The sequence below is a fragment of the Lonchura striata genome, chromosome 6 (assembly GCF_046129695.1).
Source record: "Lonchura striata isolate bLonStr1 chromosome 6, bLonStr1.mat, whole genome shotgun sequence".
In the NCBI taxonomy this organism is placed as follows: Eukaryota; Metazoa; Chordata; class Aves; order Passeriformes; family Estrildidae; genus Lonchura; species Lonchura striata.
Window position 1 is genome coordinate 55190210 of NC_134608.1, and position 14590 is coordinate 55204799.

Consider the following 14590-nt stretch of genomic DNA (forward strand, 5'->3'; position numbering starts at 1 on the left):
ACTGAAGTCAAGCCCTAAATCAGATGCTGGAAAGGAAATACATCCAGCATGTGCCCCATCCCATGGGTGTCCTGCTGTTCATCTTGCTGGGATCACACCCATTTCAGACAAAATGGCAAAACGAGCCCTACTCCCCCAAGGGAGGGGGGAGCTCCTTTTGGGATTCATGGCTCCACACCCCACTTCCAAACTTGCAGCCTCTGCTGGCTGCACTCAACAAGGGCCCTTGTCTGGGGAGGCATTAATGCCACTCTGCCAAATGCCAGCTCCAAGTGGCACAGCCCAAACAAAGCAGGAGGAATGCTGTGTCATGGCATGGGCTGCTAGCTGCCAGGGCATGAGAAAACAACAGAGCCACTCCAGCTGAGCTCCTGAGGAGTGTGTTCCTTGGAAGGAAAAGGAAAAGGGGGAGGGAGGATGGGAACTGGCACTTTGAAAACCTGTCTAAACAAACGTATGGCACTTTCCTGTTCTTTATGTTTCAAAAATTAGAAGAGAAAATGTGAGATTCTTTCATTTGTGTGTTTGCTAAAAAAAAAAAAAAAAGTTGCAATGGGTGAACAATGTAAAAAAAAAGGCATTAAAGGTCTTATTTAGATGGAGATTTTAGACCACCCTGAGTACACAGAGACAAGAGACGACGAAGTGCTGTTGCACATTTTGTCATATAAACAATGTTTTAATTGTCTAAGCGTCCATCCATTGTATTTTATTTCTCTCCTGGGGCAAATCCAATGGAGTAATTAACCACAATGCTCTTGGCCAAAGGGTAGCAGATTTGAGATGAGCTCAGATGTGGACTCACTGAACTGATGACTGGAATATGGCACTTACTACTTGACCAGCCTTAGTATCAGAAGAAGGAAAGAAAGCAAATGTGATGCCTGTTTTCAAAAGGAGTCAAGGGAAGGCTATTAAAAAAATAAAAATCAGTAAATAATTTGCACCGGATACCTTGCTTGAAACCCTAATGGGGAAAAAAAAAATTGTAACCTTCGTTTCAAAAAGTCCCTCTAACAAATATTGCCCGAGGCTGAAGAATTACTCTGTACATTCCTTTTTGTCTTGGTCTGTAGTTATCTGTAGCCAACTGCAGCCAAATTCACATGATCCTGCACTAAACTCATCTTTAACCTGGCTCATTCCAGCCAAACTTAGGTCCTTGCAAATCTCCCCAGACAGATTCTTCCAGTTAGGGCAAAATATCTGAAGTATGTTGAACACCAAGGTTCTGTCCTTAACCAATCCCTAAACCAGCTGCTTCTACGTAAAACCCAACTGAAAATCAGAAAAACCGTCAATCTGGAAAATGATGTCCTGTGAAGTAAACTCTAATGTTTAACACAGCAATCTTAAAGCCTCAAACCTCTTGAGGCAGGGATTGGCACCAGGCAGCATGACCAAAACAGCATTTACCAGGCAGGAGGTGGCCAACTCTCTAAATCAATCAGTGTCCCAAATACAATGGCATTTTCCCCCCAAGATTTAAAAAAGCAGTGATGGTCATTCCCACTTCTGGTGAGAACATGCATTTTGCTTTTGAGCTGTGACACAAAGAGAATTGCTTCTATAACATTAGAGTTTTTGAATGACAATGATGTTTTGTCACTCTTTCCATACACTAAAGTTGAGTCTAGAAGTAAAAGGTAATTAAATACAGGGACTGAAATTTGTAAGATTTGTGTCCACACCAGTTCCAGCCCATCTCCTTTGATTTCCTCAGCTCTTTCATAGTGGGCTGGGGGCATCTGGCACCACAGCCAAGCCTTCCTGTGCTCCTCAGTGGGGCTGGAATGGGCTTCCAAGGACAAATGCTGAACCCTGGCCCTGACCATTGCCCCAGCAACACTGCAAAACCTGTGGGGCCAGATTGCTTATTCTTTGAAGGTAAGGAAGAAATGAATGAAACCATCACCAATGCAAGGTAACAACGTACAATTTGAGGCAAGCTGAGGAAGGAGAGTGGTCTTTCAGAGCATCCTGCTGGCCTTTTGTAGAGCCAGCTGTGAGGCCTGGTGGCAGCAAGGTGTCCAGGCTTCCAGATGTGCAGGTGCAAAGATTGCAGACATCAAAAGCACTGATGTTCATATCCATTACCTGAGCACCACCCTTCTGTATTTCAAAGGGAAACCAGCTGAACTTTCTCTGTAATCACCACCTTGTGACATCCCTTTAATCAACCAGATTGTACAGGACCTTGGTGTCAGCCAAATAAAGAGGGTGTTGGCATTTTATTTTCCTCTGCTAGGATCCCTCCCAGCTCTGTTCTTCCTGTGGGGAATTCACCCAGGTTATCCTGCAGCATTGAGGGAAAAGGCAAAGCCAGCAAAGCCACCACAGGGTATGGTGGGCAAAGCCATGGTCAAGAATTGGAAATGTTGGGAGAAGGCCAGGCTAAAATCTCAGGATAAGGGGAAGCATGAGCTGACAAACTCCTTGCAACTGCATTTGGCATTTTTTAATTTGGTTATGTTGTTTACTGGAATTTAAGAACTCACCTCTTGGCTCAGGATGATTGAATGTGCCATGACAGCAACAAATAGGATTTAGTAAATTGCCCACAGAGATTTGATTACTTTGACTAATTAATTAACATGTGATTGCTTGTTCAAACAGTAGTCAGTGGAGATTTTCCAACATGAACCTAGGTCTGTGACTGGTACCAGTCTCAAAGAGAAAGACTGCTGAAATTTCTGTATTTAGGATGTGCATATACATTGTATTTCCTCCCAAGTGGATCCCTAACTCATACCCTGGCATTTCTGCCTTGGGTGAGCAACCTGCACATTTAAATAAGGCTCTGTGCTGTGCTTCTAAAGTGTTTCTGATCAACCACCCACACAAACAATATTTTTTTCTCCATGGTGTGTGGAGAAAATAGTTTGGCTATTACATTTGTAATGGTCACTAATTCAATGGGTAAAAATATGTGAGTGAGCGGCTCTATGTCACTTAATCTTTCCCTTGCTTACACTACAGTAGCAGAGAATCAAGAAGGGGCAGAGGGTTTCTGTAGACAGGAGATTTAAGGCCCAGAGGAGCCTTAACAAGACCCACACGACGTCTAACAAAACTATTGAGAAAGTATCTTGTCCTGTGGTTCTGTGGTTGAGAAATTAATTACAGAATTAGCTCCTACTTGCTGCATAGCATTGCAGAAAGGAGGCTCACTCTTTAAACTCTTTTTCTCTCTTCTGTAATCCCTCAAGTAACTCAAAACTGTAAGCCAGCTGTAAACAGGGTATCTGTCCATAATATTTCTGAGATATGTGACCTGTCTCATGCCCCTGTTATGACTTAGAGCAATTTTCAATTTTCTGGTTGGGAAAACTGTAATTTTCTCCATAGGGAATTCAGGAGTTTGCCATAGATTTAATATGTTTTGATCCACGTTTTGGTTTTGATTTTACCTAGCAGCCTGCTTTGCATTGTTACTTTGCTAACTTTCCCACATGTAAATAATCTCAAGTCTGTGATAATCCTAACTCCCCATTACTCCTGAGACATACTCTTCAGAATCAGAGCAACATGGATCTAGATTTGGAAATTTGGAATTACTGCACCTGCTGTATGTCACAGGACAAAAAAAAAAAAAAAAAAAAAAAAAAAAAAAAAAAAAAAAAAGTATTCCTTTAAGAAGACAGAAGATGGTGTGGATATCCTGAATAATCCCATGGTTTTCCCAGGTGCTGAGGACCCAGCATCCACACTGCACATGGCTGAAGGGAGCTGCTTCAGGTAAGGTCTAACCTGATGCCATGTGGCATCAGTGGCCATATCACAGGACCTCAGTGAGCACAAATCCAGGCCTGGTTTATTCCAAAGAGAATTCAGCCCCCAGGCTCCAATGCCACTTATTCCTAAAGCAAACTGAAGCTCGGCAAGGAGGAAAGTCTTTTCCTTCAAACCATTTGCTTTGACTCCAGCTTAAATGATGCCAAAAGAGACTTTTTGTTTTCTGCTGCACAGAAAAAAAGTCTTGTTTCACTGGGCTGTAGACAGACACCCCACAGTCACTCACATGAGCTCCTAACTGGAATAAGCCAAGTCACCCTTACCTGTGAGGATCAGTCCTGAGGAGCAAAAGGTTATTTATTTTCCAAATTTGGTCCTTGTGATTTTTTTTTTTTAACTACCACTTGAATGAGTGATAAAATCAGTTTACTTTTCTACCTCCATTCATCTCCATGGTTAAGATCTGGAGAGGTGGCTAGAGACCACTTATAGCTTAGCATTAATATCAACATTATATAAATGCAATCAGATCAAGTATTTAAGTTATAATCATTCTTTGAAAGCTATGGAAAGAGGAAACATTTAGCTCTGTACAAGCAGCCACTGGCTGGCTCACAAACAAGCCAGCAGTAGTCATTTAAAGAATGTTGCAAACTCTTTGGACAATGTGCATTTTATTAGGAAAAGGAAGCGCTGAAGAATACACACAGCAGGAAAAAGTAAATGCAGTGACTTTAATGTGGATGAAAACAGTGGAGAAATTTTCGAGGAGAAATTCTCATCCAGAAAGGTCATTCCTTTGCCTCTGCATTCCTTCCCCACATTTACATGCTGCTCACTGGATTCATCAAAGATCTTCATTATTGTCTCATGGCTGGCATGAAACAATCACTTTCAGATATAATGACCTAATTACACAAACAAGACAAATGAAAAAAAAAAAAAAAAAAAGAGGCAGTTATTTACTACAGACCTTAGCATTTAGTAGCTCTTCAGAAAAGCCATTTAAAGGATTTGTAGTAGGGACTTAAACCTCCAGAACCAGGATCATCTAAAAGGGTGGGGTTTGATGACTACAGGCATTGTGATTGTTCCCCGCCGTTATGATTCAGGCTGCCACAACTTAAACTACTCTCCCTATGGACCAGGCAACCATGGGCTGCACAACAAGGATGTTCTCACCATGTTTCTCCCTCAGCTTCCTTGTGGTCAATCCCAGATCATCCTGCATGCCCAGCGCCAGCCCTGGGCTTTCAGTGGCTCTGGGACCTCTACACAACATCTACACGAGCCAACGTTATCTTTAGAGATAATTTCTGCTCCCTCTATATGTATTTCTACTTCCTGAGCAGCACAGAAATCAGATGCAACAAGAGAAAATTTTGGATTGAATACTGGTAAATGAAGGCATAACCAACATCATTTATTACTCAGACTTGCTGTGCCTGAAAAGAAACCTGGTCCAAAAGGTGGATCACAATGGTTCTTTATTTTGTGTTGTTCTGTCGGATAGAACAGTAGTAATTATGCAATCACTACCAGTAAATGTCCCAGTCAGGCAATGACTCATTTGGCACCCACATTTTTGCAGGAAAAAAAAATAGATACTGGTTTTATGATTCTGCTTATCAGTGCTGTGTCATTTACATAACCATATAAATTGTCTCAATTAAAAAGAGGTGATTCTAAGGACAAGAATCAGATTATGAACTTTTGAGCCTCTATGCAATTTCCCCTACAGATGTGAACTTTAGTAGACATCCCAGTACCTCTGTGAGAGTGGGATATTCATCCAGTGTCAGGAAATGCTCCCAGATATTATGCTTGAGCCCCAGTACCTCTGCAAGTGTGGGATATTCATCCAGAGCCAGGAAATGTTCCCAGATCTTATGCTTGAGCCTGTTCTATTAAATACACACCATTATAGAGAGATCCAGCTCATTTCCTAATTGCTAAACATTTCACACCAAATGGCAAAAGGAGGGTTTAAGCCCAAGTGGGATCATATGTGTCTGACCCACAAGTAATTGTGTGACACCAGAACGTTTATTATCTCCTAGCAGGAATGAGAAGCATATTTTTTAATAGGTTCCCCACCCTGGGCCATGCAAGCCTTCCTTTGAAGAGAGTCTCTATGGTAATTGATGTTAATGAGCAGCCAGCAAAGGAGAAACACTAGGTCACCAGGTAGGAAGACCTCCAAGAGATAATCTAATTACTCTCCAAAACAAATTACTTTCAACCAAAACAAATTACTTTCAATCACTCTGCAACAGATAAGATCAGTGGAGGAGGCTCAAAGCTGAGACAGCTGGAGACTGAGGCTTCATGAGTTTATGGATTGATCGCTTTTCTCTTTGGTCCATTTTGCTGAATGACAATGGAGTGACAGAAAACTGGAGCCTAGAACTGAGCTCCCTTTCATTTCATTCAGATGAATGTTGAGGACCTGCCAACTCTGTGCTCTTTGCTGGGTGGCTCATTGATCTGAAATTGGAAAAGCTGGAGCCATGTGTGTCCACAGCTGTAAAGGGAGCAAGACTCTCCAGAGGAATAAATGCAGCCTGGGAGACTACAAGATCCACTCCTTGTGCATCTTGTTATGTGAAGAAGGGAAAACATGACATCATTGCACTTTTTTCATGCTCATAAAGATATGAGGAAATATGGAGCCTTCATTCTCATGAAGCCTCAACAGGACTAAACTACAAATATTAATTTAAATTGCAGCTCTACAGGGAACATAAGTCAGGCAGTTGGAGTGAGGGTTGATTGATTAATCAGTAGGGTTTTATATCTGCTGCTTGCTGTGCAAAGGGTTGTCATTGCTGCCTGTGTGTATGAGAAAAACTCATAAATTTGGGGATCGCTGTCTTTTGAGAAAGGTGCTGGCACTGCCACTGGAGCCATTAATGGAAAAGGTTTGTGCAGGGCTCAGTCACAACTTTGCTGCTCCCGGTGTCATTAGTATTGGCTGCTCCCTTCCTTCTGTTATACAGCTGATGGAACTTCTGCCTGGCTGAGTCCAAAACACACTGGTGGCAATCCTTGTCCTGTTAGTCCAGGCAATGGGAAAAAGGGCATCTCCTGCCTGGCAGCAGCAGCTCTTCCTTGCAGCAAGGCTGCAGTGGCAGCGATCAGTAGCTGTTTTGTGGCAGGCTTTTATCTGCTGGAGGCCTCTGATAAAGAGCAATAGACAGGTCTCAGGGAGCCTTTACTATTGATTGAAACCTTGGTGCCCCACACAGGGAGAAAAGGATTCCTGCCCTGCTCTGGAAATGTTCTCAGTCAGGTTAAATTCTGAATTAACTGGGGGAAGTGAGTGTGTGTGTGAGTGTGTGTGTGTGTGTGTGGTGTGTGACTGTCTTTACAGCCCCCTTGACAAAAAGAATGCCCAAATCCACAGATCCACAACCCAGAGTGTATGAAATGAACACTGAGCCATGTGAAAGAGCCACCATGGACTCCACCTTTCCATCCTCAGAACATCTGTCTGCTTTGATGACACTGATTAATCATTCAATCCTGGCTTCAGCAACTGAGGGCTCTCTGCCTCTGGTCATGCAAGGACCTTCCTGCTACCTCCAGACATGAAAGAACCAGAGGTAATGGAGCTTGAAATGTTCAAGGAGTTTTGTTTCCAGAAAAAGGAGAACAAATCAAAGATGTGTTTGACATAAAAATATCTGGCATTTAAAAATTATAAAATAGAATTTTTCTGACCATTGTATGTCTGATCACAGTTGTAAATATGCACAAGAAACATTGAGTTTAATTCTGCTTCTTATGGCAAGTCAATGTACATAACAAACAATAGCCAGATAGTGGAGGATTCTACATTCCTTCCAATATTTGTGATGTTTAGGTAGATAAATACCTTGTGGTAATATAGCTATTTCATTTTAGTTTCCAGGGGTGTTTCAGATTTTATCTCTTGCTGAAAGAAGTTATTTAATGAAGCTGAACTACTTTTGGAGTAAGACATCCATTACTCGCTCGTTTCCTCACTAGTCAGATGTGTAAAACCTAAGTAAACTTGAATTACTTCCTAAAGACCATGCAGGCTCTTTCCATGCTGATTTGTTCTGCTTCTCTTACTTTCAAATGGCCTTTTAATTGTCCATTAAAGTAGGAAATTATGGCTGATTAGGATCAATCGAAATGCAATGTTTTGCATGGACTGGCTATTTGAATACCATTCTTTTAGATCCCATGTTACTTCTGCTTTGTCAGCTAAAGGTCACTTTTAGCTGCATTCGCAGGATGCTTCAGTAACCTCTGCCCTTCAATTCTTGACCCTAAATGTCCCACAGCCATGTTTGGTGGCAGCAAAGGGGACCAGTTGCAATAAGGAACATCAGAGAAAGTTACTTGGTTTCCCAATTCATAGCAAATTGTGCAGCTACACCCAGGCTTTAGGCTTCATTTCAGATGAAAATTACTTCCCATGACCTCCAAGAGGAAGAACAATTTATTAATAATCTTCCTCTCTCTTGAGAAAAGCCATTGTAAAACTTCCTACATGGTTGTCACCAATGTTAAGGACTGAGTCTGGGGACTTCTGAGAAAGGATGCAAGATGTCATTGCACTTTTTAAAACCCAGGTGATGTAATTCCATGTACTAAACAGATTTTGGAGGAGTTACATGAGAATTTTATTTTTTCTAATATATTTCTCCAGGGCTTCAGGCCTATGGTATGAGCTAAAGTGAAAGGTTAGTATCTGCTGACTCAGATGAATCATTTTGCTTTCCAGAAGCTGAGGATATATCTGTGTGCAAAATATTAACAGTCTTAAATGATTAGGAAACTTTGTACTAGTTTTCGGGTTTCTGTTTGTTGAGACTGTTTCATAAAGGGCTTCATTGTTTCAGTCCTTCCTGCAGTATCATCATAATCAAAGGTGATGACAGCAGGTGAATAAGCACTCGTGGGCTGAATTTGATAATCATTTACATCTCTTAACAATTTATACAGTTCTGTTGGTGCCTTGCAGTTCTTAGTAGTGATAAGTGTAGCATGTAGCATGCTACACTATTTCAGCAGTGTAGTATGAAATACACAATAGCAAGAAAAACATAAGTCTTAGCTGGCTTCCTTTAACTCCCTTTCTACCTCTTTTATTTCATAATATGGTAAATTGTTGTCATGTGTTCAGCACACACTCATTTTTCTCTGATCTTCATAAATTATTTGAAGCTCAAATAAAAAAAAAAATAAATGTCACAACTATCCAAAGTGGGAATTCTCCAGACAGGAATTATTACCTTTTCACATCCTTCAGTCTTAACAGGGCTGAGCATCCAGAGCTAATGTGTGTAGGGACAATCTGTCCCTGTAGGGTGATCTGATTACTGGCATCACATAAACCATAACACCTCTCTGTTTCTCAGTCCAGCCTAACTCATTCTAGCTAAAACACCACTTAGATGGTCATAAGCATAAAAATAACTTTAGTGATGTAATTTATTACCATGTTCATGGCTAGAAGACTTTGTAGTATCAATTTTATCACAAATCACGATCATTATCGTAGGTGTTTTTGAGAAGACATCTGCCTTTAAGAAAAGGTACAATCACATTTCTGAGGTGGTTTAACTTCAAGGGAAAGGAAAGATTCAGTGTTTCACCAAACAGACAGGCAGAGCTAAACCCCTTTCATACCTCTCCTTCTTTCTTCTGACTCCCAAAAAATCATCACCTGATCACCTCTGGCTCAATGTCCCTCTTAACAATGCACCTCCAGTGAAAGTTAGACCTCTGTGGGACAAATTCATCCCAGATTTCACTCAGTGAAATTGTTCCTGGGTCAGGTTTGTTTTAATGGGCCTGTACTGGTCTTGTTGCCAAAGTCTTTGCAAATCCTGGCTCCTACTATGCTCTTCAGGGGTGATTTTGTGGGAATTGTCACTATATCAGGCTGAATAAGACCACCCAGTCAATTCTGTACAGATGTATTTGTACAGGACCACAGGTCCACATATACACTCTTGCAAGTTTGAAACATTTCTGGTATATCTTTTTCTCCTGTTCTCTGTCTAATAAATGAGAAGTATTTCCAGGGAAGGTGGAACTTGTCATAAAGACAGCATTATTACACAGTGTCAGGAAAAGAATACAGGTAAATGCTCCAAGGATACCACATTTGACTGAGAACTGATGATCTAGAGTCATCCTCTTCTAGAAAATCTTCTCTTATGGCTTTCACCAACATGTTGTGTAAACAAACTCCAGGGGCATTGCTCCCTAGGTCAAGCTGGAAATCAAAATGGAATTTGTTGGCAAAGAAACCTGCAATTATTCATTTCTGTTGCAGGACAAAGATCTGCTCAAAACATAAGGAAAAAAAAAAACATAAGAAAACACAGCTTTTGTTGGTTTAATGCTGGAGAAGCACAGTATCAAATATGATCCCATAAAATCGGTAAGATTTCTTCTATAGTGGAATTATGAAGGATTTCATAGCACACAGAAAAGATTGGAGTGGATAAAATACCTCTAAAACATGAAATAATGGCTTACAGTGATGAAAAAAAAGCATTTAGGCTATTTGAAGCTGGTGGGAATTTTGTGAACTTTAGAGCAGACCTAACCAGAAGATATCATTTGACTATGCAAGCTCCAAGTCGATTCCAGGCTCAGTATTGCTCTCCGGAATGCATTGACTGATAGCAATAGCTGAGGAAGCATTAGATAACAGAATGGTGAGAGATATTTGAAATTGGTTGTCTGGCTGTGCTACTTGGAAAGAACCAGCAACAACACATGCCAATTGCAGTAGCAACAATCTCCTCAGTGTGTTGTCCTTCATTAGCAGAGCAGTTTTAAAAGCAGAATCCCTCTGGAAGTGGATCATTTGGAAAATCTATAAGTCTCTGATGCATTTGAATCCTACAAATTCACCGAGGACTGTGGTATCAGGGGAGAGACTGAGTGCTCTCCTGATCCTATGACATCCTGTCAGTGGGCGCGCCCAGCAGGAGCTGTGGAATCTCAATTCTGCACTCATTCACAGCCCCGGGAGAAATATTGTCACCTCCATGCCTCTTGGATTGCAGAAGCAGCTGGGAAGCAGAGCAGTCCCTGACATATGGTGGAGTAACCTCTCCTTCTTAGGCAGGTTTTTTAACTTGTGCTGTGCTGATAAGGCTCTATATAGAACAAGCTCGTGCTCGAGTAACCGTGTATCACAGTGTCCTGTGTCTTCACTTATGCCTTCCCTCATTCTCCTGACATATTCTTCTCCACCAGAAGCAAGAGAAAAGGCTGGACTGCTCTGTTGGCTCTCTGCCACGGGTAAAATAATTTTCTTTTCTCTGACACTTCAGGGATGACTGGCAGGAACCACAGCAGAAACCAGAAACTGGCAGCATTAGCACTGACATCTCCAGTCCTGCCTGGAACCTTACTGCCCTCAGAGTATTTGCAGCTTCTGTAATTCTCCCACCTCTGACTTCAGAGAAAAGGGGGAAGATTGACAGATCTCTTCACAAAAGTAATACTAGATAACACTTGTGTAATGCCAAATACAAAATCTGCAGGAGGTCCCAAAGACAGCCCAAAGGAAGGAGAAAGTCTTCAGTGTTTCTGAGGTATTTCCCTCTTCCTGCAGTGACTCGTACAACCAAAGCTGTCACCATGATATTCCAAAGTTCCATAATTGAGAAAATGTCTCTTCATCCTAAACACCTCCAGTTTTTATCACATTTTGACCCTCACTCAGCCTTGAGTGACTCACCTATATCATTCTTCCTTTGATCTCCACCACAAAGGTAGCCTGCTACAACCTACTTTGACTCATGGGTGGCTTCTTGCCCTATTTCCTCACCATTTTTTGTGGCCACCTTCCTTAGTTTCTTTTCAGTTAGTTTCAATGATGTCGTTATCCAGTAAGGTGCAAGCCCTCTGTTACCTTTTTGGTGTGTTCCAGGATCTCTGGATGTTTGACTTTTAATTATAGCTAATTTTATTCTTCTAAAACACATTCACTTCAACATCATTATTGCTGAAATCTGGACTTCTCGTTCTGCAGAAATTGCATTGGGGCATGGAAAAGTGCAGTGGAAATGAATGATGCATTGCAACAGGTGAAAATGCTTTTGTAATTGTGTATGTTTAGTTAGGAGGTATTTTTGGTCTATAAGACTTTCCTCCTGGGTTTTGTTGTTTTTCCTATCTTCATAAAAGCAGAAAATCTGACACTACCAGGTTTCCTTGTTTCAGGAAGCAGGTCCAGCACTGGAAGTGAATGTGGGATTTACCCTACAATACATTTGTTCTGCAAACATCTCTTTTCCTGCAAATTCATTTGTAAGAAAATGCAAATGCATGTGTCTTTCTATTGAACTTTGATAAAACATGCCAATAAACGATAAAGTTCAGTGACACAGACAGGAACTGAAATTAAAATAATGTGTCGCAACTCTTGTATTTTGAATTCAGTGACACTCACTAGCTCATTTATCTCTAGCTAAAAATAAGTTCTCTTTAGTTTCTAGCTAAAAATAAGTTACCTGAATCTGAATAAATCATCGAGGCTTTTTTATTTTTTTTTCTTTACAGAGGCAGTAAGAAATGAACACTTCCAGGGTATATTCAACCCATATCTCTTCAGCAGCTGTTTTGTGATAGAATTGGCACCATTCAGTCTAGTTAAGTGTTTGCAGACACTTAGCTCTGTCAGGGACTATGGGGGAACTTGGACAAATTATTTAGGTTGGAACCTTGCCCTAACAAGAGAGGCCATTCCAAAAAAAAATTTGTTAAGTGGTAATTTTTGTTTCAATTTGATTATACACAAACCCTTTAACATCAGCCCATGCAACATCAGCAACAGCAACAACGAAAATTATTTTTAAAGGCTCTCCATCATTTGCTGGGAAATTCTCCTTTATAGCCCCCTTTTTCACTGATTTGAGATATCATTTAGTGTGATTTGCCCTTTCTGCCTCAATTTTTGATCCTCACAGAGATGAATTAACAAGTTCCAAGCATCAGTTCCTTACTTGAAAGAAGCCTGAACTTCATGATGAAGAAAATAACACTTGTGATCATGATTATTGTTCCCACTAGAGTATAGCATAAGCAGGGTCATAAAACAGCTTCTATTAACTGAGATGCACAGAAAAATAGAACTAAAGAAGCCCTTCAGATTAATTTCAGACCATAACCTCCGCGTGTGTGGTGGGTGCTCATTACCTTGAAGAATGCCAGGATGAGTTACATGCACAACTGCTGTGGGGCCCAGGGTTGCAGGGCAGGAACTGCCTTTGTAGCAGCCATGTAATAACATTGCAGAGGAAAAAAGAATTAGGGACTTGCATGCCTTAGTATTATTTACTGGGCTTATAATACTGTGAACTTCCGTGATGTAAGGGAGACCAGAATTGGTAGGAAAGCCCACACATTATTTGGAGGATGCAGCAGGAGACACCTGAATGAAAAGTGATCTTAATCCTTATTAATTATTCAGCGATCATTCAGGGAAAAACTAGGGTTTTTTTCTGGGTGTTTCAAGCTGATCACCAAAAAAATGCCCAAAGCTAATCAAAAGCTGCTTTTGGAGTGATTGATGAGATTTAATCCCTTGTTCCCAGTGAGTTTGTTATGCAAGACCCTGGTCATCCAAATGTGGACTGGATTTAACTCCAGTTAAATACACCTGAAGTTGCACATGAAAATAAGTGCAAGATATCCTCCCTCCTAACAAGCCTCTGTGTTTTTGTATAGCTTGTCTGTGTGCTCATCCTCACTGAGCTAAGATTGCTTATGAAGAACAGTTTTTTGTGGGAGTATTTGCAGGAGGGAGATTCAAGTGCAGGGACAAAAGGATGAAAGTGAACAAGTAGCAAAATATAAAAACAGTATGTGGAAGCTGATCGAAGCTTTGTGTTTCAGAGAAGATGGTCTGGAGGTGGGGCTATGTCTTGTTGAATTGTCATTTAATGTCCTGGCCAGGGGGGAGGGGGGGGAGCGGGAGGGGTGGAATTCTTTATGAAATTGCCAGTTTTCTTTTTGGGAATCTGAGAAAATTCCTTCAACGATTACTTTGGATGTACAGCAGAAAAGTCGGCAGCAATCCCTTTAAATATGTCTGAGATGCAAATACGGTGGAAAGCCGCCAAATTTGTGTGTCTTCTTTCCAGGGGCACTCGCTGAGCGAGCTCCCTGGGAGGAGCCCACGTGGAAAAAATCCATGCGCGGACCAGAAAACCTTAAATCGGGTAATGCAGTTTTACTTCACCCAGGATTTTTTCCTCCCAGTCTCTTTGTAAGAAGTGGGGACAATCAGGAGCTGGAGAGCGCCCCCAGAGCGGCTCCCCCGAGGCGAGGCAGCCGCATCCCAGGGGCCAGGCTCCATCTAGTGACCCGGCCGGGGATGGCCGGCGGGGATCCAGCCCGGAGCCGCGCCGGGACACCTGCAGCCGCCGGTACCCGGCCGGACCGGGCTTTGCAGGGCCAGGCCGGGCTGTACCAGTGCCGTGTGCCCCGCCGGCTGCCCGGAACGGGGAGCGGCTGTGCCGCTCCCGCAGCGAGCGTTCGGCCCCTGCCGGAGAGGCGAGCCCAGGTTTAGGCAGCAGCTCTTTTATTTCTGAAAAGGGAAATGAAATACAGGACGGGCAAGGGCGAAGGCAGGGGCTGAGCCGCGGCGGGGAGCGGGGCAGCCTCCTGTCACTGGGTGGGCTGGGTACACACACGCCCACCCCCGGTCCCCGTCCCGGCGTCGCATCGGGGCTGCTGGACGCGCAGTGCCCTGGGACCGCGGGCAGAGCCTCTCAGGAGCAGAGAGCTCGGAGATGCGGATGCGGAGGACGCGACTTTAGGGTGTCACCCGCTTAATATTTTCGGGGGAGTG